Source organism: Xiphophorus maculatus, chromosome 7 (assembly GCF_002775205.1).
Source record: "Xiphophorus maculatus strain JP 163 A chromosome 7, X_maculatus-5.0-male, whole genome shotgun sequence".
NCBI lineage: Eukaryota > Metazoa > Chordata > Actinopteri > Cyprinodontiformes > Poeciliidae > Xiphophorus > Xiphophorus maculatus.
The window spans coordinates 255,794-277,147 of record NC_036449.1 but is presented as its reverse complement, the minus strand read 5'-3'; the positions used below and the strand labels follow the sequence as shown (position 1 = coordinate 277,147).

The 21,354-nt window shown below is 42.1% G+C and overlaps 1 long non-coding RNA gene across 4 annotated transcripts; it reads left to right on the top strand.

The window, feature by feature from the left end:
- The first annotated feature begins 387 nt into the window (after window positions 1-387).
- LOC111609225 lies at window positions 388-6,542 on the top strand. Of its 4 annotated transcripts, none has more exons than XR_002752992.1 (4): window positions 388-474; window positions 566-4,159; window positions 4,258-5,081; window positions 5,304-6,542. It is a non-coding gene; the product is annotated as an uncharacterized LOC111609225 (long non-coding RNA). The 4 variants fall into 4 exon arrangements; XR_002752993.1 differs by having other exon boundaries at window positions 395-3,513; window positions 3,924-4,159; XR_002752994.1 differs by having other exon boundaries at window positions 395-4,126.
- The last annotated feature ends 14,812 nt before the right edge of the window (window positions 6,543-21,354 follow it).

Below are 21,354 nucleotides of genomic sequence, written 5' to 3'. Positions count from 1 at the left end.
CTTAAACTCCTCCACTTGGGGCAGGACACCCCCCCTGACCCGGAGAAGGCACTCTACCCTTTTCCGGCTCAAGACCATGGCCTCGGATTTGGAGGCACTGATCCCCATCCTGGCCGCTTCACACTCGGCTGCGAACCGCTCCAGCGAGAGCTGCAGATCACGATCTGATGAAGCCAAAAGGACCACATCGTCTGCGAAAAGCAGAGATGAGATCCTAAGGCCACCAAATCGGATCCCCTCAACACCTTGGCTGCGCCTAGAAATTCTGTCCATGAAAGTGATGAACAGAATCGGTGACAAAGGGCAGCCCTGGCGGAGTCCAACTCTCACCGGAAACGAGCCCAACTTACTGCCGGCAATGCGGACCAGACTCTGACACCGGTCATACAGGGACCTGACAGCCCGTATCAAAGGGCCCGGTACCCCATATTATGGAAGACGAGATGTTTAATTTCCAATTGCGATTCTCACCAGGTAAACAGACTCAGCCTTAGAATAAAAGAGTAAAAACAGGACCAAGTTTTGATTGCATGCTTTGCTTAATCAAAATTGTTTCTGCTTTCAGTTTTGTCTTTTCCAGAAGCTGAAAATCTGTCCCATTCTAGCCGCCTTCTTCTGATGGAAGACACCTAAATATCTCCAGAACAGGAGGAGTGAGACCTGGAGAGACGGTATGATAAACCAAACAATGAAAAATATGGCTAAAGTTACATTTTGATTTAAGCAATCAGAATTTCAGGTAACTGGAACAGACCTCTCCTGACAATTGGATGTTAACGCTCAATACAAAGCTCAGTAAAACTCTCTACTGAAAGTATGCCCTTGGGCCACATCAACATCTTGGGGTCATTCCTGAAATACAGTGTACATTTAATACTAACCTAAATCTAAGAACTATATATATTAGGAAACTTCTCACTTCTTCAGAATAAGACTTTCTTAGGAAAATAAATCAATAAATTAAGGGTTGTATTAACTGATCTTTCAAATTAGAACCAGAAAATTTAATTTCCAATTTAATTATTAAAACGAAACTAAAATTATTCTGCAATTTTGAAGCACTATAGAACCAAGTAGCACTTAGGAAATACATTGCTTTAAGAAGGAATACAAGCAAATGAACATAAATAAGTAAATAAATTAGCACTATGAGTAGGAAATAGCTATAATAAGTGATGTTGACAAATATGTTGGAAGGTACATAAGATCAACTCGTGGAATCATTTAAAGTATACAAGAAGGGTTAACATCTTCTAACTGGGAAAACAAAACATTTTAAAAGAGGAACAAATTTAGCAATTTCTTAATAAATTTGATTAACATTTTCAGGAGTAAAAATGAAACTGAAGCTTTGTTGTCATAGGCATAACTCTGCCTATGACAACTGATAGGAGCAGAGCACACATAAACGAGTCAAATGTGAAACAAAGATGCAATATTATTAGATAATATAAAACTATGTAAATACCAATTTCTAATTTAAATCAATAAGCTCTACATAAAAATTGGGTCCAAATAATAGGAAATGAATCCATGGCAGATAAAAGTAAAAGCTTCATAACAACAAAATCCTTATTTAGCCTGAAATCAAAATCTGAAATATTTAATATGGTTATTGGCCAGATATTATAGCCTGAAATTGGAAGTATGTTGAGGAAGTATTTTAGTCATAGAATTGAAAACTATATAATGTTAACCTAAAAGGCATGTTGCATTACAGGTTAATGCTGACTCACGTCAAACAGAAATTCATCAGCAACTGTCAGAACCAAAGTAGGACAGAGTAACTTAAGCCTTAACATTGATTGTATCTGCATCATGTAATATTTGATCAGTTCTCGGAATACAAGGATGATAATCATAGGTTATAACCTAAGTCTACTGGCAAATTACAATTTTCTTACTTGAAAAGTATGCAACCCAATTGCCTAACAGAACCATTTTTAGCAAAATAATAAAATAAGCTACATTATGGAATTATGTATGGCAACTCAAAATAATTTTTTCTAAGTTGCACATAAACTAAGCAATAAAAACATGGCGATATGAATTAGATGTGATTAATGTATGTGGTCTAGTTTATCCAAGGTAACAGTAATATTTAATCTGAAGTGTTATTCCCAACAGATTGCTTCCGGTATCAACGATAAGAGCAATATACTTAAATACACGGAAAACAAAACGAGTTCAATGGAATATTTATATTTCAACACTGACCTTAGTTGTAAGAACATAAAACCTTCTCTTGGTTGCAGGTTTACTTAAGCATAGAAGGAGCAACATCCTGAATATGAGGCATTAACCCTAACAATTAAAATCTTCGTGAACTGAATTACAATATAGAGTGCATGATCTAATCCTTTGTCATGATGGATTTACTATTTTCAGACCCACATGCAGAACACAATACAGGAGAGGTATGTACGGTAATTGGTTTATTGTTAAATGGCAAGTAAGGTTGTCGAAGCTCTGGTCTGGTCCAGGGAGGAAACGGGTTCACGGAGCGATCGGCTCTCTAAAGAGGCAGAGCAGAATGGTGAGTTCAGGGTTGTCGGAAACAGGAAAGTCACAGAGTAAACGGAGCTTACTTGTGGTTTGATGGCACGAGGTCTAGGAAAGTTTACTGGAGGGTTTGGAGTCTTTGTCCCTTAAGTGGTCCAGGTGGTCCGGTGCCTGACGGCTGGTGTCCAGGAGGAAAACAGAGGAGTGCGTCGGAGGGCGGACAGGTAGGCTTGGGCTTGGCGGGGACAAAGGAGCAGTGCAACTGCCAGTCGTGGAATCCGGGGGGGGGACTTGTAATCAGACTGAGGAGGTGAGTCTGGGAACTCGGGCAACCAGTGGGTAGGATCCATGGCGTCACGAGGGGGATCTCGATCAGAGAAGCAGACAGGATCAGTAAGGGCTTCTCCGGGGAAAAACCTGAAGGCAAAAAACAGCAGGAAAAAATCACTAGAGGATTCAGATCAACGAGGAAAGATTAGAGGCTAGCTCTAGGGGGCTCAGAGGTACCGTTACTGGCAAACACTCGGGCGCTGAAGGACTGGCAGAAGCCTCCTTTAGTACACGCCGCTGATGAGTTGATCAGGTTCAGGTGTGCTTGATGACGGTCTACACACACACTCCAGTCGGGTGAGTATGGCGCCATCTGTAGTAATAGGTGAGTGTATGCACAGAAAAACCCACAAAGAAGAACCAAAGGACCCCGAACCACAACATCCTTATTACTATAATTACACATTACAACAAATAACAGACAGTTAGATTTTTGGGGAAATCTGGAATATGATGTTTTAACCTCCTGAGACCCCGCATCCTCATATGAGGACATTACATTTTTGCTGTTCTGCACCATGATACTTAATTTGTAAGAATTTTGACCAATTGCCCTCATCTGGGGGCCCTGCCTGCACCAGGTGGTCTCATAATGAAATTACACTCATTTGAAAAAAAACAACATGGCGGGGATGACAGCAAACGTCTTCTACGGCAGCTCTCGACAGAAACATGGACAAGGTAAAAATCCTAATCAAATTTTATGATTGAAACTAGTTTATTTATGCACAATAATGTCTGTAGCTTCACGTGGCATGCTTATTTGATATATTTGAGTAATATTAGCAAGCTACAACGTCTGTAAACATGACGTACTTCTTTAAGGACATCAGGTCTACCTTCAGTGCAAAAACGTAAAATTTTTCCAAGAACATTTGTGTTTATTTCTAGTCAAAATGTCTAATTTCTAGTCAAAATAAGTCTTATTACACTTAAAATAAGACTCATCCTGTAAAAAGTAACTTGTTTTTAGACAATCACCACTTGTTTCAAGCGAACTTTCACTAAAAAATAAGTAGAATAATTTGCCAGTGGAGCAAGTTTTTATTTCCTATTACAAGGAAATAGATTGTGCATTTTTATCATTACAGGGGGAATGTCCTTTTTGAGAGCTGAACGATTGCTAAATGCAATCGCAAATGACTCTGAGATTGAAGATTTGTCAGATGGTGAAGAGGATGATCCTGCTGTGGGTGAAATCGCTCCATGTGAAGCAACTGTGGAGCAACCTGATGATTCTGATTCAGATTATCAACTTGATGCTGCTGACATAAGTGAAGATACTGACAGCGATGTGAGTGAGCCACAACATAAACAACAATTGATGGTGAGACATAACCTAATTCCCATGTTTTTGCTCCGTAGCACTTTATTTCATTCAGTTGAGTATATTGCAAATAAAATGTATTGTATTTTTATTATCAGAACCTGACCAGGATGTTCAAGGTCGCAGGGCAGGACCAAGAAATGGAAATAGAGAGTACTGGAAGTCTGCTCCATTCAACCCTGTCTTAGTCCCATTTCAAGGAGCTGATGAACAACAAGACGAGAGAGCAGATATGTCGCCGGTGCAGTACATGGAACAGTACGTTGACATAGAACTGATGAAAGTCCTTGCCGACTGTACAAATTCTATGTCATTAGCTAAAAGTGGGAGATCTCTCAACACATCGGTTGAAGAGATGTACCACTTTTTCGGAGCATCCATCTTGATGTCCTGCATCCCTTACCCACAAATCCGCATGTTCTGGTCCACTAACCTGAGAGTCCCTGCCATTAGTGACACAATGAGACGCGACCGATTCTTCAAGCTGAGGAGCCATCTGAAGGTGGTAATTGATGACGACATTCCTGAAGACAGGAAAACAGACAAATTCTGGAAGGTGAGGCCTTTCATGAATCGCATACTCAAAGGCTGCCATGCTCAGGCCCGACCAGAATCCATCTCAATAGATGAACAGATGATACCATTCACTGGAGGCTGTCCGTTCCGCCAGTATTTGCTGCTAAAGCCAAATCCAGTTGGCATGAAGAATTTTGTCCTGGCAACAGCAGATGGCGTCGTTCTCGACTTTGAAGTTTACCAAGGTTCAAAGGAACTGGCTGCACAGGTGCTGGACGCAGAAGGATTGGGTTTGGGAGCCCTGGTCCTCAAACTCCTGACAAAAACAGTACATCCTGGTACAAAGGTGTACTGCGATAGGTTCTTCACCACCACATAAGCTGCGGAATCCATGCTGGAGAAGCAGGTATTTATTTTATATAGTTTCCCAAGTACTGTTCAGTTTGTTATTATTATTTTTTGCTTTTTCGGTTTCACAGCAGCAAATGATAACATTCATCAATCTGTCAATTGTTGTGTCAGTCTGGTTCAGGGTGCAGGTTTACCCTGTTTTCTGTCAAGATGGCTGCCATAAAAAAATTGTCCTTGCTACATCACTTTGAGATTATATAATTGGTTTTGTTTTTAGGTGTACCTAACTGGTACAGTCATGAAGAACAGGATCCCAAAAGCAATGCAGAAGCTTCCAAGTGACAAGATCATGAAGCAGCAAGGCAGAGGTACCTCCGCATCAGTTGTCAGGGGAGATGGGAAACTGAATGTTGTGAAATGGTTTGACAACAAGCCCGTCCTGATGCTCTCTGCTGTCCACACTAAAGAGCCAGAGAATACCTGCCAGCGGTGGTCCAAGAAGGACAAATGCTACTTAACCATCAGACGACCAAATATTGTACAGGAGTACAATGCAAAGATGGGTGGGGTAGACTTATCAGACAGAATGATGAGCTACTACAGGATGAGCGTGTGAACAAAGAAGTGGACGATTCGCATGCTTATGCACTTCATGGATCTTGCTCTGGCCAACAGCTGGCTGCTGTATCGCAGAGATCATCAAGAACACGGTACCCCAAGAAAGGCTATCATGAAGTTCCTCGCATTCTGCATGGACGTGGCTCAGGTGTTCCTCAACAAGTGTGATGTCACGCATGCAGAGGAAGAGAGTGCATGCTGTCCACAACCTGGCCAAAGATCCCATCTCAGCGCGCACAGCTTCTGCTGCTCATCTGCCGGAAGTTGCTGATCTCAAGAACCCGATGCGTTGCAGACAAAAAGGCTGCCCTGGGAAATCCCGTGTACGCTGTCTGACATGCAATGTGTTCCTTTGCCTGCAAAGTCGGCGCAACTGCTATGAAGCCTTTCACGGACGCCACTAGGACTACTTGAATACTTGAATGTTTGTTTGAGTTTGCTATGACACGTTCATAATGATGTTCATAAACGTTGCACTTTTCCATGCAAAGCCTTTCACATAGGCAAGCAGGAATACTTGAATTAATACAGTTGATCTTACGGCATGTGTAAAAGGTATATTCAATACTCTTGAACAAATTTCTTTATTTTGAACAGGTTTGTGTTAAGCATTCAGACAAACAGGGGCCAAATGCAGATCCTCAATGGGGCCTCCCGCTGTGCGGCCACAGCATAGGAGGCCATAAAATTAGCATTTCCTGCAGGGCAATAAATTGAGCTTGGGAGAGAGAGACCTGGTCTGTTCACAGCAGATCAAAAGCCTGCAGGAAACCAACATCTGGGATGGTGTGAAAATTTAATGCAACATAGAAGATTGAAACCGCTAACATTTAATTTCTAAGTATTAATACCATGTTTTTACTGAAGATTGTATTATCTCATTTTAAAACTACTAAATGATGAATGTATTTGAAAACTGTATTAGCTGTGACTATATCAGAAGCAAATGGAAATTGTTTGAATGAAAATGTTTTGTTTACTATTAGAAAATGGCTCAGGAATTATACCTTATTTTGTTCTGTTGATTTTATGTGTTACTTTTGGCAGGACTCAATCTTTTGGGGTGCTGACTGTATAGAAGCAAAACTGGGGTTTGTAAAGATAACATTTCCTTGAAAATTACTGGATGTAAGTTTCTTTGAGAATTTATGTAAGGAGAGATAATGAGAGAGACTTTAGATTTCACAGGTATCTGTGAAATCTTATCTCAGGTTCAGTGACGTGCGGTGAGGTTCATAGCTGGTGAGGCACTGACGTCATCAGAATCAGATTTGCAAATAGATGCATAGATTGACAGCAGTTTACAGGTTATGTTTCACTTCTGCATCCTTACACATACAAACTGTAGCTCACAAAACACACATTTCCTTAAAAAACAAAACAAAATAAATGTTATTACTGTCTTACCTGTCTATTATTACATCAAGGTAAGACAGTAATAACATTACTGTCTTACCTGCTTCGATTGAAAGTCCACTTGAGAAAACTTTTTTAGTGTTGTAATGTAGTCAACCATGTCGAAAGTCGGGATAAGCGAGAGGAAAAAAATCACTATCTCTATTATAATCTATCGCTGCACTTGACTTGCTTCCCGAATCGTTTAGACTAGCTCGCTGTCACTTACTCGGCAGTTGAGGAGTGAACAAGACGAACGTCTGGGATCTTGAGCACCCCCTGCCATGAGGCAAGAGAACTGCCTGCCTCACCTCGAACCTGTTCTCTGCCGTTTATAATCGCTCATTACACGAAACACGTTACACAAACACAGTTGGTGACAAAAAGCACTGTACATTATATACATAAGCTAAATTATTGGAAATAAGTTCACATATTAAATTTGTTTAAACCATTTTATTGACGCCGTACAGCAACATGCTCTCTCCGCTTAGCAGCCAGCACAGAGCCAGGGGTTGCGCAATCCAAGGTGAGGCAGAGCTCGCTGCTGCCTCACCGGCATCGCTTCCAAGCATTTGAATGGGAAAATAAGAAAATTCAGTGATTTTGAACAAATAAAAATCGAAATTGGTGAAGCTACATGAAAAATAAATATTTTTTAGTACAAACCACCGGATGAATATAACAATTTAAATTACTTTATGATTATATATTTTCTTTCTTTCCATGATGGCTGGTGAGGCACTGCCTCACCTGCCTCCCCTGACCGCACGTCACTGCTCAGGTTGTTCTGTACCCAGAATGACCGTAGAATCAACAGGGGGTCAGGGCGCAGCGGTTCGCTCTTTTGTTTTACCAGAGACCAGATGACCCTTTGATCTTTGGCGTAAATTAGGGGGAGTTCCAAGTTTCTCTGAGTGTCCAAGGTAGCTTCCAGTTGGTCAAATAGAGGAACGCCTTAAGTGCATATATTAAAAAACAAAGACACACCTTTAGTATAAGACTTGGTGCACAGCACTAAAAATTCAGAAAGCTGCCACTATTTTGCTTTTTTGCATCAGCTATCTCCAAAGGCGCGTCTTTGCCTTTTCTTTGTTTTTTTTTCTTTCTCTATTTTTCCTGTCTCAAGGTAATGAATGAATATCTCTGTTTCTCTGTAGCTTTGTATGGGATTAAACTCTGTGATTTTGTGACGTCAACGCGCAGTGTTGTTGTTTCACTCTCACTGCACGCCGCCCGCTAAGGACCCGGGAGTTTAAGGAAGAGAGAGCCAAACGTTTTGTCCAAAGTTAATTTTAAATTATTCTTCCTTAATAGTGGCTAACATTAGCTTTAGCTTATGCTAGACATTTTTCTTGTAAAAATGTGCTATTTAAGTATCTAAACATTTTTCATCCATTCTAACGGACAATTTTTACCTTATGTTCAAGTATATTATGTGTGTTTATTGTCGTTAATGTCAGAGACCAAGTAACGGGGATTTTACGGTTCAGGCTTTTTGCTTCTGAAGCCTGAGGAACAACAAGCCCATAGCTTAACAGTAGAGCAGCTCTGGTGTCGGAGTTCTAGTTCAGCTGACGGTTCAGGTTCAAAGTTGTTGCTTTCAGAAAAATATGGCCGTGTTCCTTAAGGTCTCTGTATTATTTTGCTTTATTAGTTTTGCATTCTTCTTGTGAAGCAGGACGGTGTTTACAGCAGTGTGTACAGGCGGATCAGTAGCTCGGCTGTCTGGCTCTGGTCTGCTCTCTGGTTCCCATAAACTCTCTTTCAGGCTGAATACAGAAGTGATTCCATGGAAATAACACAGGAGGCTCCTTTACCTTCTTCTTTAGGCTGAGGAAGTTGATCCGGAGTGAAGTGAAGACTGTAAACTTTGCTGTGCTGCGTTAGCTTTAACTGGTAGCGACGAATATTTACAAACCATCGTCTTCTTAATTCAGGACCGCTTGGAAATCCATGAAACCTTAAAAGCCCTTTATATTAGGAAGACAATAATGTTCATAGTATTGTTTTATTTGCGTCTGAAATAAGACTTTGTCTTTTCTAGCTGTCATGGTAACTCAAAGCGGAAAAAAGAGTTACCATAACAGCCGCATGCGCAACTCATTTGCGCATGTGGTTGTGACGTCAGCGCAGCAGGTGCAAGGAGCCCATAACAGATCTTACATCACACATCTGAAAATAGATTGGGTAAAGTCAGCTTCCGTGTTTTAGTTAAAAAACTGAAAACAGATTATATTTGGAGAGATGTAAAACTGAAGATAACTCCTTACATTTAGTGTTAAGGACAAGTATTGTTTTTGTTGTGGCACCTCAAAACTGTCAATGTTTGATATTTTGAGGTATGAACATATTATTTACTTTGTTAAACAACATTACATCAAGTTCCCCTATAAGGACTGTTATTTTTTTTATATTCTTTTAGGCATACTTTATTAGCCTAAAGTATACACTGAGATGTAATTTAAAACTGAAATTTCAGTATATTTAGTAGTTTACTTTTATAGTAAGCTCTAAGTACATTTTAAAAAATTCTATTTTGAGCATATTTTTTAAAATATACACAAAATACCTTAAAAAGCATATTGTTCCATTGGTACACATGAGCAAATACATATTTTGTTCACTTAAAGTATACTTACAAAATAATAAAAATAATAAAACTAACATACTATATTTTCAAATACATAGTTTGTCATAATTTTGTGTTAATCATGATGGTTATCAAAAAAGATTTCAACAAAAAAAAAACAAGGTGGCACCATAGAAAATAAGAAACAGTTCTCCCCTCAGTTCCGGAGTGCAATGATGTCATTTCCAAATATGGTATTATGGCAGTGGTCTGTCCCCGCCCCTTTTTGCTTGCTGCAGGGAAGAGAAACACCACTCTGGAACTGAAGGGGGCGCTATTTCCTATATTATCTACCTTTTTCTTTTTTCTTTTGAAATCTTCATTTCACTTTTGAGAAGTGTGGAATTAGTTGCAGCGCGGTCCTCAGCTCTGGACTGTGGACATGCTGTCTGGTTTCAGAGAGCTGCTCAGTATAGAGGAGCAATTATAAGTGTAACCAGGAGCCGCGCAGGAACACGTGTTAAGTGATGGAGCAGAATGATGGAGCTGCTAGCAGCTCGTCTCTCTGAAGAACTGGACCGCAATGGAGAAGAGAGAAATAGTGAAACTGTTGTCAGCTTTCTGTCAGAGCTGCAGTTTAGTGCCAACAGTGTGAAACACTTGATTTAAGAAATATCTGTTTGTGATGTGAATTTTATTTTTCCTTAGAATTTAAAAATAATAATAAAGTTCAGGCAGGGATATTGATTTACATATTTTGACTGCATTACCTAAATCTAAAGGGTTGCACTTTTTTTTTTAAATAAAGCACCAGTTCAATCTGGAGAGACTCAGACGGAGATGAGAAGACAATTAGAAGAGTTTATTGACAAACAGAATTTAAAGTCTTTGGCGCTCGGGCCCCGGCTGGGGATAACGGTTATCGCAGCGTTAGCGATAGGCTTCAGATGAGCATCCCCGATGCTGTTAGGAACGTCATCCCCCGGGGCCCGGCACTGGTGGTGGAGGTTGAAGAAGGGTGCGGGCCTCAGGACCGGGCGAATGGAGGAGAAGGGGTGGTGGTGGGTTGAGCTCGGCTGGAGAGCGAAGGACGCCATGAATGAAGGTCCTTATCAGCTGGGACTTGGTCGGTGATTGGACGTGACGTGGCTTGGTCCGGCGTTGATAGGTCGACGATTGTGGGCAGGTCGCTTCAATTAACGGGTCCCGGTGGGGATAAAAGAGTCTTCCAGTTTGAATTTGCGCCTAGGCTTCATTTCAATCTGGAGAGACTCAGACGGAGATGAGAAGACAATTAGAAGAGTTTATTGACAAACAGAATTTAAAGTCTTTGGCGCTCGGGCCCCGGCTGGGGATAACGGTTATCGCAGCGTTAGCGATAGGCTTCAGATGAGCATCCCCGATGCTGTTAGGAACGTCATCCCCCAAAAAGAGGCCGAGGCCGGGGCCGAGGCCGTGAATATAAGGCAGAAAGTAAAAAGGGGGAAAGAAGTTGCGCTGACTTTGGCTACCGAGTTAATAACGTAAAGGACGTGACATGACAGTTAAAGGAGAGGGAGAGTAGGACGGGAAGTGAAGACCAGCTGGGAATGCTGCAGGGCAAGAGGCGGTAGAATACACAAAACACAGGGCATAGGGACGTGGTGTGAGAGCCGGCTGGGGATACGGCAGGACAAGGGAGGAAGGGATGTTGGGAGGTGACGGCCGGCTGAGGACACAACAGGGCATGGGGTAGCAGAACGCAGGGCATAGGGATGCTGGAGGATGAGCCGGCTGGAAATGCTGCGGGACTAGTGGGATGGACGTGGGCTGGCGATATTTGGCAGAGGACACGGCAGGGCATGATGATAGGAAAGCCGGCGGGGAATGCGTGGGGTGAGAATGAAGGGATAGAAGCAGGGCTTAGAAGAGGGGATGCTGGTTTAAAAAACGCCAGCATTAACTAAAGAGGGTTGTAGGATGAGGGGAGCAGGGCATAAGACAGGGGATGCTGGTTGAAAAACGCCAGCATTAACTAAAGGAGGGTGTAGGATGAGGGGAGCAGGGCATAAGACAGGGGATGCTGGTTGAAAAACGCCAGCATTAACTAAAGGAGGGTGTAGGATGAGGGGAGCAGGGCATAAGACAGGGGATGCTGGTTGAAAAACGCCAGCATTAACTAAAGGAGGTGTAGGATGAGGGGAACAGGGCATAAGACAGGGGATGCTGGTTGAAAAACGCCAGCATTAACTAAAGAGGGGTGTAGGATGAGGGGAGCAGGGCATAAGACAGGGGATGCTGGTTGAAAAACACCAGCATTAACTAAAGAGGGGTGTAGGATAGAGGGAGCAGGGCATATGATGGGGGGATGCTGGTTAAAAAATGCCAGCATTAACTAAAGCAGGGTATAGGATAGAGGGAGCAGGGCTTAAGATAAAGGGACGCATTGAATAGAGGAGATGGAGCGGGGAAAAGGATACGGGGCAGCTGGCTAGAAAAAGAAGCCAGCTGGTAGCGGCAGGGCTTAGGAGGTAACGAAGACATGGAAGGGACCAGCAGAGGAAGGAACAGGACAAGGGATGAGGGGCAGCTGGTTAGAAAAAGAAGCAAGCTGGAAGCGCAGCGAGGCATTAGAGGAGAGAGGCAGATGGCTGAAGGACAGCTGGGAATGGTTCGAGGCATAGGGAGAAGTGCCGCTGGGAGAAGAGTGATCACTATGGGTGAGCGGGGACGCAGCGGGGCAAGAGAAGGTGGAATGCTGATGGGTGAAGGCCAGTAGAGGTGAAATAATGATACTATGGAGTGATATTACTGATAGAGAATGAAATCCCCCCAAAAAGAGCTGAGGCCAGGGCCGAAGCTCAGAATTAGAGGCAGGAGGAGCTAGGCTAACTAGGGGCTTACGGGCTATGTCTCGAGGAGTAATTAGAAGAGGATTGCAGAGATAGAGGTAAGAGACGAGAAGATTGTAGATGAAGGTGAACAAAGGTAAAGTGGATGCTATGAAAAGATATGTAAGCTGGTGGAAGGAAGCTAGCTGTGAGATAGCAAAAGAGGATGGGAGAATGAATAGACTAGAGTGAGAAAATAACTGCCTGCTACTGTAGGTGGGATGCTGATGCTAGGATCAGACTCGGAGGGTGACGTTAGAGGAAACGGGCGAAAGACAAGATCATTCTAGAATGACCTGAAAATAAAAGTGTGAAGGACGATGAGGGGAAGGACATGCATCACGATTGCTGCATAAGAGTGTGCACTTTTGCCTGAGGTTGACCAACCACCACCAGTGGATCGTGCAGTGCTCGTCTGGCACTGAGGGAAGCTGCGAACACGGAGGAGAGATACTCATTACGTGAAAAGAATGCTGAAGATGAACTGGGGATTTTTATATATATATGCCCATATATAAATTATGTAAAAAAAAATTTTCGCACTTATTGGAATAAAGAACAACGACTCGCCAGATCTAGATCATCATCCATGTGTTTATCTTCAGTTACATTGGTTACTGCCACGCGACTTTGCGGGTCTTTCCGACAAATCAATCGAACGCTGCAGCTGGTCAGAAATGCTACTGATCGCGTTCTCGCTAAAAACCAGGAAGATGGAGCACGAAACGCCAGTTTTAAGATCCCGACACTGGCTCCCTGTTGCCCAAAGAATTGACTTTGAAATACCATTGTTAGTTTGCAAATCACTGAACGACTTGGCACCACGAAACAATGAGGATCTGCCGTAAAGCATCAACCTCCCAGGCTCATGAGGTCTTTCGGTTTGAGCCGCTCTACGACCCCGGGACCAGGCCAGAAAGAGAAGGAGCATTCAGCATCTAAACCCCGCGGATTGGAGCAACTCCCGGGAGACCCTAAAACAGCTGAAACACGACTTTGATTAATCTCGACTAAAACCCGCCTGTTTAGAATGTATTGGAAACATGCTCAATTACAAAGTTAATGACGGAACTTGACTTGATATCATATTTTGTTTGTTGCTTCCCTATGCATGACTTTGGTTCTTGAGCTGTTATGATATAAAAGCACTTGCGCTGAAGACACCTTGCTGCTAAAAAGCTTTGTTGAGTGAGATCTTTAAATACTACAGCAGCCACGAGCATCCGGTAAGGGATGAGAGGAGAGATTTCTGGTTCGAAATTTATTAAATAGAGCTGAGAGTGGTCTACGAGAAATACAGAAGATGAGACAAATGAAGCTATTATTTTCACTCGCTATGGAGTTAATTTTTTTTTCTTTTTTGTACCAGCAGATGGCAGCGAGACGACAAATAAACCGCAAAAAACGTTATCGTGATGATAACTCTTTAGATTGTCATACCTGAATTTAAGTTGCTCGGATATACGAATCCTGCTTGAACGCGGAGAAAACTTACTTTTATTCGTTGACCCGCTCCCGGTCTCTTGAACAAACAGCTCTGAACGGCCTCTAACGATTACTTCATAACGCTGAACGTGAGCTCTTACAACAACGGCTGATGCAGCTTGAGAGTACAAGGAACCAATCAAGGTAAATGTGAATCGGACGGTTTCCTGAGCTCTTAAAGCGCAGTTATGTTAATCCATTTACGACATGCTACACGATAGGAATTTGATTGATTGATTTGGCTGGCTAGTTGAAAAGTGCCGTGCGACTACTTGACTTGGACCCAGGCGATGATGAGGGGGTTTGGTTCCTTTATAAAAAGCCGTGGCTTCGGGGTGGCTTGTAAGTGCTGATGGCCGTGTTAACGAATCCGTAAGGGAAACCGGAGGGTGCTTTATGATGATTAGTTCAGAAGCGAGATGGAACGAACGCATCTGAGCCTGGAACCTGAGTGAGCTAGAGGACAAGCTGAGTGAACCAGGAAGTGGCAGGATAATCTGAGAAAAATGGTATGCAGATTTCAGATGAGAGATGAAGCGTAAAAGCACTGGACGGGACATGAGCTTGAAATATGAGAAAATGGGACAGCTTGCTTATTAGCGGAGAACCGCCCTGGCTCAGGATAAAATTTAACGGGTAGGGCGAAATGAATCTACGAGGCTGAACATGTACCACAACATCGGTAGCCTGCAGGCTACTTGTCAACGAGCTTAAGGTATTACTGGAGTCAACTCTTAGCCATCTGTATTACTAGAGTCGACTTTCAGCTATCTGTATTACTAGAGTCGACTTTCAGCTATCTGTATTACTAGAGTCGACTTTCAGCTATCTGTATTACTAGAGTCGACTTTCAGCTATCTGTATTACTAGAGTCGACTTTCAGCTATCTGTATTACTAGAGTCGACTTTTAGCTATCTGTATTACTAGAGTCACCTTTTAGCTAACTGAATTACTAGAGTCACCTTTTAGCTAACTGAATTACTAGAGTCACCTTTTAGCTAACTGAATTACTAGAGTCACCTTTTAGCTAACTGAATTACTAGTCACTTTTTAGCTAACTGAATTGCTAGTCACGTTTTGGCCATCTGTAGTGCTAGAGTCGCCTTTTAGCTAACTGAAGTGCTAGAGTCGCCTTTTAGCTAACTGAAGTGCTAGAGTCGCCTTTTAGCTAACTGAAGTGCTAGAGTCGCCTTTTAGCTAACTGAAGTGCTAGAGTCGCCTTTTAGCTAACTGAAGTGCTAGAGTCGCCTTTTAGCTAACTGAAGTGCTAGAGTCGCCTTTTAGCTAACTGAAGTGCTAGAGTCGCCTTTTAGCTAACTGAAGTGCTAGAGTCGCCTTTTAGCTAACTGAAGTGCTAGAGTCGCCTTTTAGCTAACTGAAGTGCTAGAGTCGCCTTTTAGCTAACTGAAGTGCTAGAGTCGCCTTTTAGCTAACTGAAGTGCTAGAGTCGCCTTTTAGCTAACTGAAGTGCTAGAGTCGCCTTTTAGCTATCTGTATTATGAGAGTGAACTTTTAGCTGTGATTGCCTGTATCAAACGGCCCTATTCGCCTCAGTCGGTTGGTTTGGGGAAACATTTGCACGGTTCTTTGCGTTTGCTGATTGTTGCCGAGGTTCTAACGCGCCTGCGCTCTCCTTCGCTGCCTTCTGGGTAACCCAGCGCGAGCGTCTCAGCACTCATGATGCGTTTAAAGGCGGCTTGGAGAAAAAGGCCACGACATGAAAACATCAGATAAGCAGTTTTAACTGCGAAAAAGAGCGAGAACACATGCATGGGAAGTACGGAAGCCCCCAATGTAACTAACTGATGTAAGAATGATGAAGTTTGGAACGCAGCCTGAAAGGCGCATGCGAGTAGGGCCTGCGAGTTCAGGAAGGGGATAAACTAATAAAGTTCCTACGTTTTGTCGCGTTGTAAAGAGTGAATGAGGCACGTGAAGGCTACGTCTTACCCCCGAAGCCCGAGGCGGGCGTGGCGTGGGAAGTCCGATGGGAGGTGCTGACGGGCGGGCTGACAGCGGCCATGCGGATTTGAGCCAAAGCGGGGAACCAGTGGGAAGGCGGTGCGATGAACGCTGGAGGTGGAAAGGAAGATGGTGGACGATGAGCTGGGAGGAAACGGCAGCGTAGATCGAAGCAGCGAGACGTTGCGGCCCGGCCGGGACGGAGAAAGGCTGCCAGGGGACGTATGCAACGTAGACGGTGGGATTATGTGTCCACTTGCCAGAGACGGATCGTGAAGCGGGTGGCATAGGAGCGAGGGCCGGTAGATCCCAGATCGGCGAGAGAGCGGCGGGAGAAGCTGTCTGGAATGAATGAGGCCTGGACCGGGAGGAACTCTTCTTCCATCTGAGGAGCGTCTGAAGGAAAAGAAGGAGCCGAGCCCGCGGCCAAGCAGCTTTTGTGACTGAAATTAGAGGTGGAAGGACGAGCAATAACGACGAAAAGGATCTGGTGAGATAGCTGACTGAGAGCTGAGGCGTGCAGCTGAACAGGTTGAGCTCGGCTGGAGAGCGAAGGACGCCATGAATGAAGGTCCTTATCAGCTGGGACTTGGTCGGTGATTGGACGTGACGTGGCTTGGACCGGCGTTCATAGGTCGACGATTGTGGGCAGGTCGCTTCAATTAACGGGTCCCGGTGGGGATAAAAGAGTCTTCCAGTTTGAATTTGCGCCTAGGCTTCATAATGTAAGTATTTTATATGGCTATTTTTATATTTTTTTATATGGCTAATCAGCTGACTCTTTATCATTATGTTTTGACCAGCAATGAATTTCTATGAGACAAAATGAAATATCTGGGTTTATTTGAGTCCATCAGAACCAGAACCTGGAGGTTTCTCCATTGCTGAGTGTTGCTGCAAACATCAGCAGAGAGTTGAGCACAGCTGCTGCTGCTCACATCCCACCAGCAATAGTGAGGAACAGAGAATCATGGAAAAGCTCACTACCTGGGTTAGAACCGAACCTCAATAACCCTAACTGGTTAGGGAGCGAATTGCCAGTGGGAAAGCAGCTATTGATTACACTCATCATAAGGGGTCTTTGGACTGCACTTTGTCTGATCCCTCACCTAGGATCTACCTGCCTGAGGTGACCCTAAGGGCCTAGCATCATTGGGACCCTCAAATTCTTCCACCACTGTAAGATGGCAGCTCAGGGAGTGGATGAAAGGCAATAATGAAAAATGTGTAAGAGAAGACTGTTGTTTCACTTTATTTTTTTTGCTAAATTTGTTTTAAAAGACACATTTCCAACCAGTTCGCACTGAAGCCTTTATCCACTCAAGAAGCATTTGTAGATAAAACATGAATTACCGAAACAACGCAAAATTCCACACTAATTATGTCAGCGTGAAATCTGTTTGTAGAAAGAGAGATTTAATTATGTCAAACGTGCTTATTCCTCCTCCCCAGAATAGATAAGCAAGCTTGTGGGAATATTTACTGCCATGTTAGCAGAGTACTGGGTGATGGTGGGTAATAGTGAAAATATGTTTTCATGTGTGATAAGGAACAACCTATTCCCAATCTTCACACACCTGTCAGGCATACAGCTCGTTATCTTGGCTCTGAGGGCCTGGATATTGTTGTCAAGAGCAATCACACAGATACACACGTAAAAAACACACACACGCACACACACAAAATCACCCAATAAAAGCATGTCAACATTTTTAATTTTATACAACAAATATCTTATGAGTAGTGGACAGAAAGCTGATGTTTATCCCAACCAGGAGTCATGTTAACAGAATATTTCCTGTATTTGACGGGGTTTTTTTAAATTGATGGAAAAATCTGAAGTTCGTCTGTCATTTAGACAGATTACAATTCACTCCCCTGGCTATAGAGGTGCAGACACGTTTCACACTTTCAACTTTAAGTAGAATACATCGCGCAGAGGTAACTAAATCAATCAATACAAAAAAAGCATCCCTTCTGAATATCATCGGCGACATGAACACTGAACTAAATGACCCGGAACTGACAGCGCATCGAAAAGTTACGGGCAGGAAGTTTAAAAAAACGCATTTCAAACTTTAGCTGAAGTGGCGCGTTTAACAATCTTACAGTACATTAAGAACAGAGAAAACTAAAGAGAATCCTACATTGTCTTAATCTATTCATTGTTTAAATGGAGGGGTAGAGTGTTTACCTTGTTAAAAAAGAAAGTAATGAGTTAATTAGACTGTAATAAGCACAGAGCTGCACAAGTGACTGCGCACATGGCTCCGCCTTGCTCTGCTCGAGCTGCAGAAATAAAATCCTTTCAGTCAATCAGATTTGCACTTATCCTGCATTAAACGAAAAACAAAATGGAGCTGGAAGTCGTTAAATGAAACCTGGGAGAAGTTACGCTGCTTATTCAAATGGAGCTCTAAAAACCAAAGCATAAAATTAAAATAACATGTCGTGTTTGCTCCAACCTCCAATCTCTAATTAAAGTCAATTAGTCTGGTTGGATCGGGCTCAGACATAATGTCTATGTAATCAGTCCATAGATATTCTGGTTGGGTTGGATTTTTTAGGTCCGATCTAAACATTAGCGAAGATTTTAAAGTTTTGAAAGCTTAGATTCTACACTTTCAGAAGATGTAAATAACTCAAAAGAACCTGAGTTCATGGTTTTACATTTACCAAACAGCACCAGCCTTCTCACAAGGAAGACAACAATAAATGAGTTAGGAAAACAACATTTGGAGTTAGGTGGTCCACAAGTACTTATTTAGCGATCCTCAGCCTGAAAAAGCTTGAGAAACACTGAGCTTAATGGAGTGATAAAGAAGAGGGAGCTGGTTCTGATGGAGGACTGCAGTTATTGTCAGGAAACGACGATGACTGCAGAGTTTCTGGGGAGAAAGGATCCGACGATGAAGATCTAGATGTCTGTAACCTCCAAATCACTGAATGATGATCTACTGTATGTATAATATAATTATTTATCTCTATTTCTGGTTTTATTCAAATAATCCAGGTTTTTTCAAATAAACGAGTCATGTTCTGCCTGTGCTCCAACATACCAACATACTGTACATAGCAAACAGTTCAATTTTAGTATGTTTATTAGTTTATTGATGGACAATAAAAATATTGCATTAGGATTTATAGTTCTAAAAATAATTATTTATTCATCAATATTTATATATTATTTCTTGTAATATAAAGCAATTTGTTGATTCAAGGATGCATAATCAAAATACCTTTGATTATGCTTCAAAAGTAACTAAGTACCATTAGGTATAATTGTTCTTTTTCTACAGTTATACCTAAATTTTATATATTACTACTAGTTTTACTCATTTTCATTCCTTAGTTGTCTAATGTAGCTAAAAAGCTTCGCACCCAAAGTTGGAAATAACTTTCAGGTTTTTGTTTACATGTTATCTATTTTAATATCATATCTAGTAGACTAAATCTATATTTGTATTGCACAACTTAGCTCAGGGTTAAGATCATTTACAGAGTTTTTCAGCCAATGTCCATGTAGTGGACACACTGCACTCTTCCACTTCCTCTAACCATGTGGAATCCATTCTTGACATCAAATCACTTCTATTTTAGTATCAATCAACCAACCAATTGTTGTTACATCTCCTTGGTTGTATTAAGGGCTGTGCAGTGCCACAGTTGGTAACACTGTTGCCTTGCAGCAAGAAGGTCCTGGGTTCTATTCCCGGCCCGAGGTCTTTCTGCACGGAGTTTACATGATCTCCCTGTGCATGGTGGGTTCTCTCCGGTACTCCGGCTTCCTCTCGCAGTCCAAAAACATGACTGTCAGGTTAATTGGTCTCTCTAAATTCTCCCTAGATGTGAGTGTGTGTGTGGTTGTTTGTCCTGTCTGTCTCTGTGTTGCTCTGCAACAGACTGTCCAGAGTGAACCCCACCTCTCGCCCAAAACGTTTGTTGAAGATAGGCACCAACAGCTCCTGACCCCACTAGGGACAAGGGTGTTAGAAAATGGATGGATGGATGGATGGATGCACAAACAACAAAAGAGGCATGAAGCTAATTAGTTTTACTACTCCATAAGAAGCGGTGTCTCACAATATTATCTAATTAATTTCAAATTACTTACCTTACATTTCTGCTGCCATCTCTGTTGTTTTAAACAAATATTTCACTGTCCTCATTTAAGCTGACCAGTGTTATCCTGCTGATGATAGATAGAATTCTACTGTTATTTGTCATAATATTGTAAGCACCTTGCACTGATAAGATATAATAAAAGAAAGGAAGAGTACTCCAAACGTCACAAATCAAGGCTGATCACCTGAAATTAAAACTGGGTAGAAAAATAACTTCTGATGGAGATGACTGCAGTACAGAACAAGAAGGGCAATCTGAAACGACTAAAGAAAAATGCTCTGAACTCAAAGAGAAACTGAAATAGGTGGATGGCTTATGGTGGAGAAAAACAGACTTTTAAAGCTGCAGTTGGTAACTTCTGTAAAGAATATGTTTTTTTACATATTTGTTAAAATCGTCACAGTTTTAACACATATGTAATATTTATATATTACATATATATAATATTTATTTTATTTATTTATTTTTCATGAGCATGTCTTCCATGTCCAAGTGTTTTACCTTTTGACATTTTTGCTGTTTTTTTATCATGTTAAAAATGTGAGTGGGGTTTGCAGTGATGCTGCTGTCGTACCAGAAACAGAAGCAGATGGATCCCTCCTACTCATCTGAATGTGAAAGGATTCTTTAGTCAGTGTATCTTCAATCTGTCCCATTTGGTGCTGTGACCTCTGTGAGGCAGACTAGGGTCAGTGGTTCATCTCAGCATAATACCCTCCACCAATTCTGTTGTCAGTCAGAACTAGTCCCATTTCCCTTCTAACCACAAGGGCACCAGCGTTCTTAACAATAATCTAATTAGGTATTAATGAGGCCTGTAGCTTTGGATGTAATGGGCTTTTTATGGTCATGTTATTGGGGACTGTGGCGATGGAGAACAAAAGGTTGGCTGCAGTAAATAAGACAAATTACATTTATATAAATAAAGATGTGCATTATAGACATAGACATGTCTAAAATGTCTGTAAGAGTGATAAGGATGGAATATTACTGTTATTACTTGATCAATTATGATCACAACATTCAAAATGAAAATAATCTGCAATAAGATTCATTTTCATACTCCGCTCTTTTTATTTTTTTCTGTGCCACCTTTAGAGGTGGGGACTGCAACAGATATTTGAAAAGCGAGCAAGACCATGATATTCTTTAAAAAAAGAATTTTAAAGGTCCTGGAGGAAACCCAGAGGAAGACCCAGGACATGTTGGAGAGATTATGTATCTCTGCTGTTCTGGGAACGCCTTGAGGTTCCCTGGAGGAGCTGGAACAGGGAGCTGGGTAGAGGGAAGTCTGGGCCTC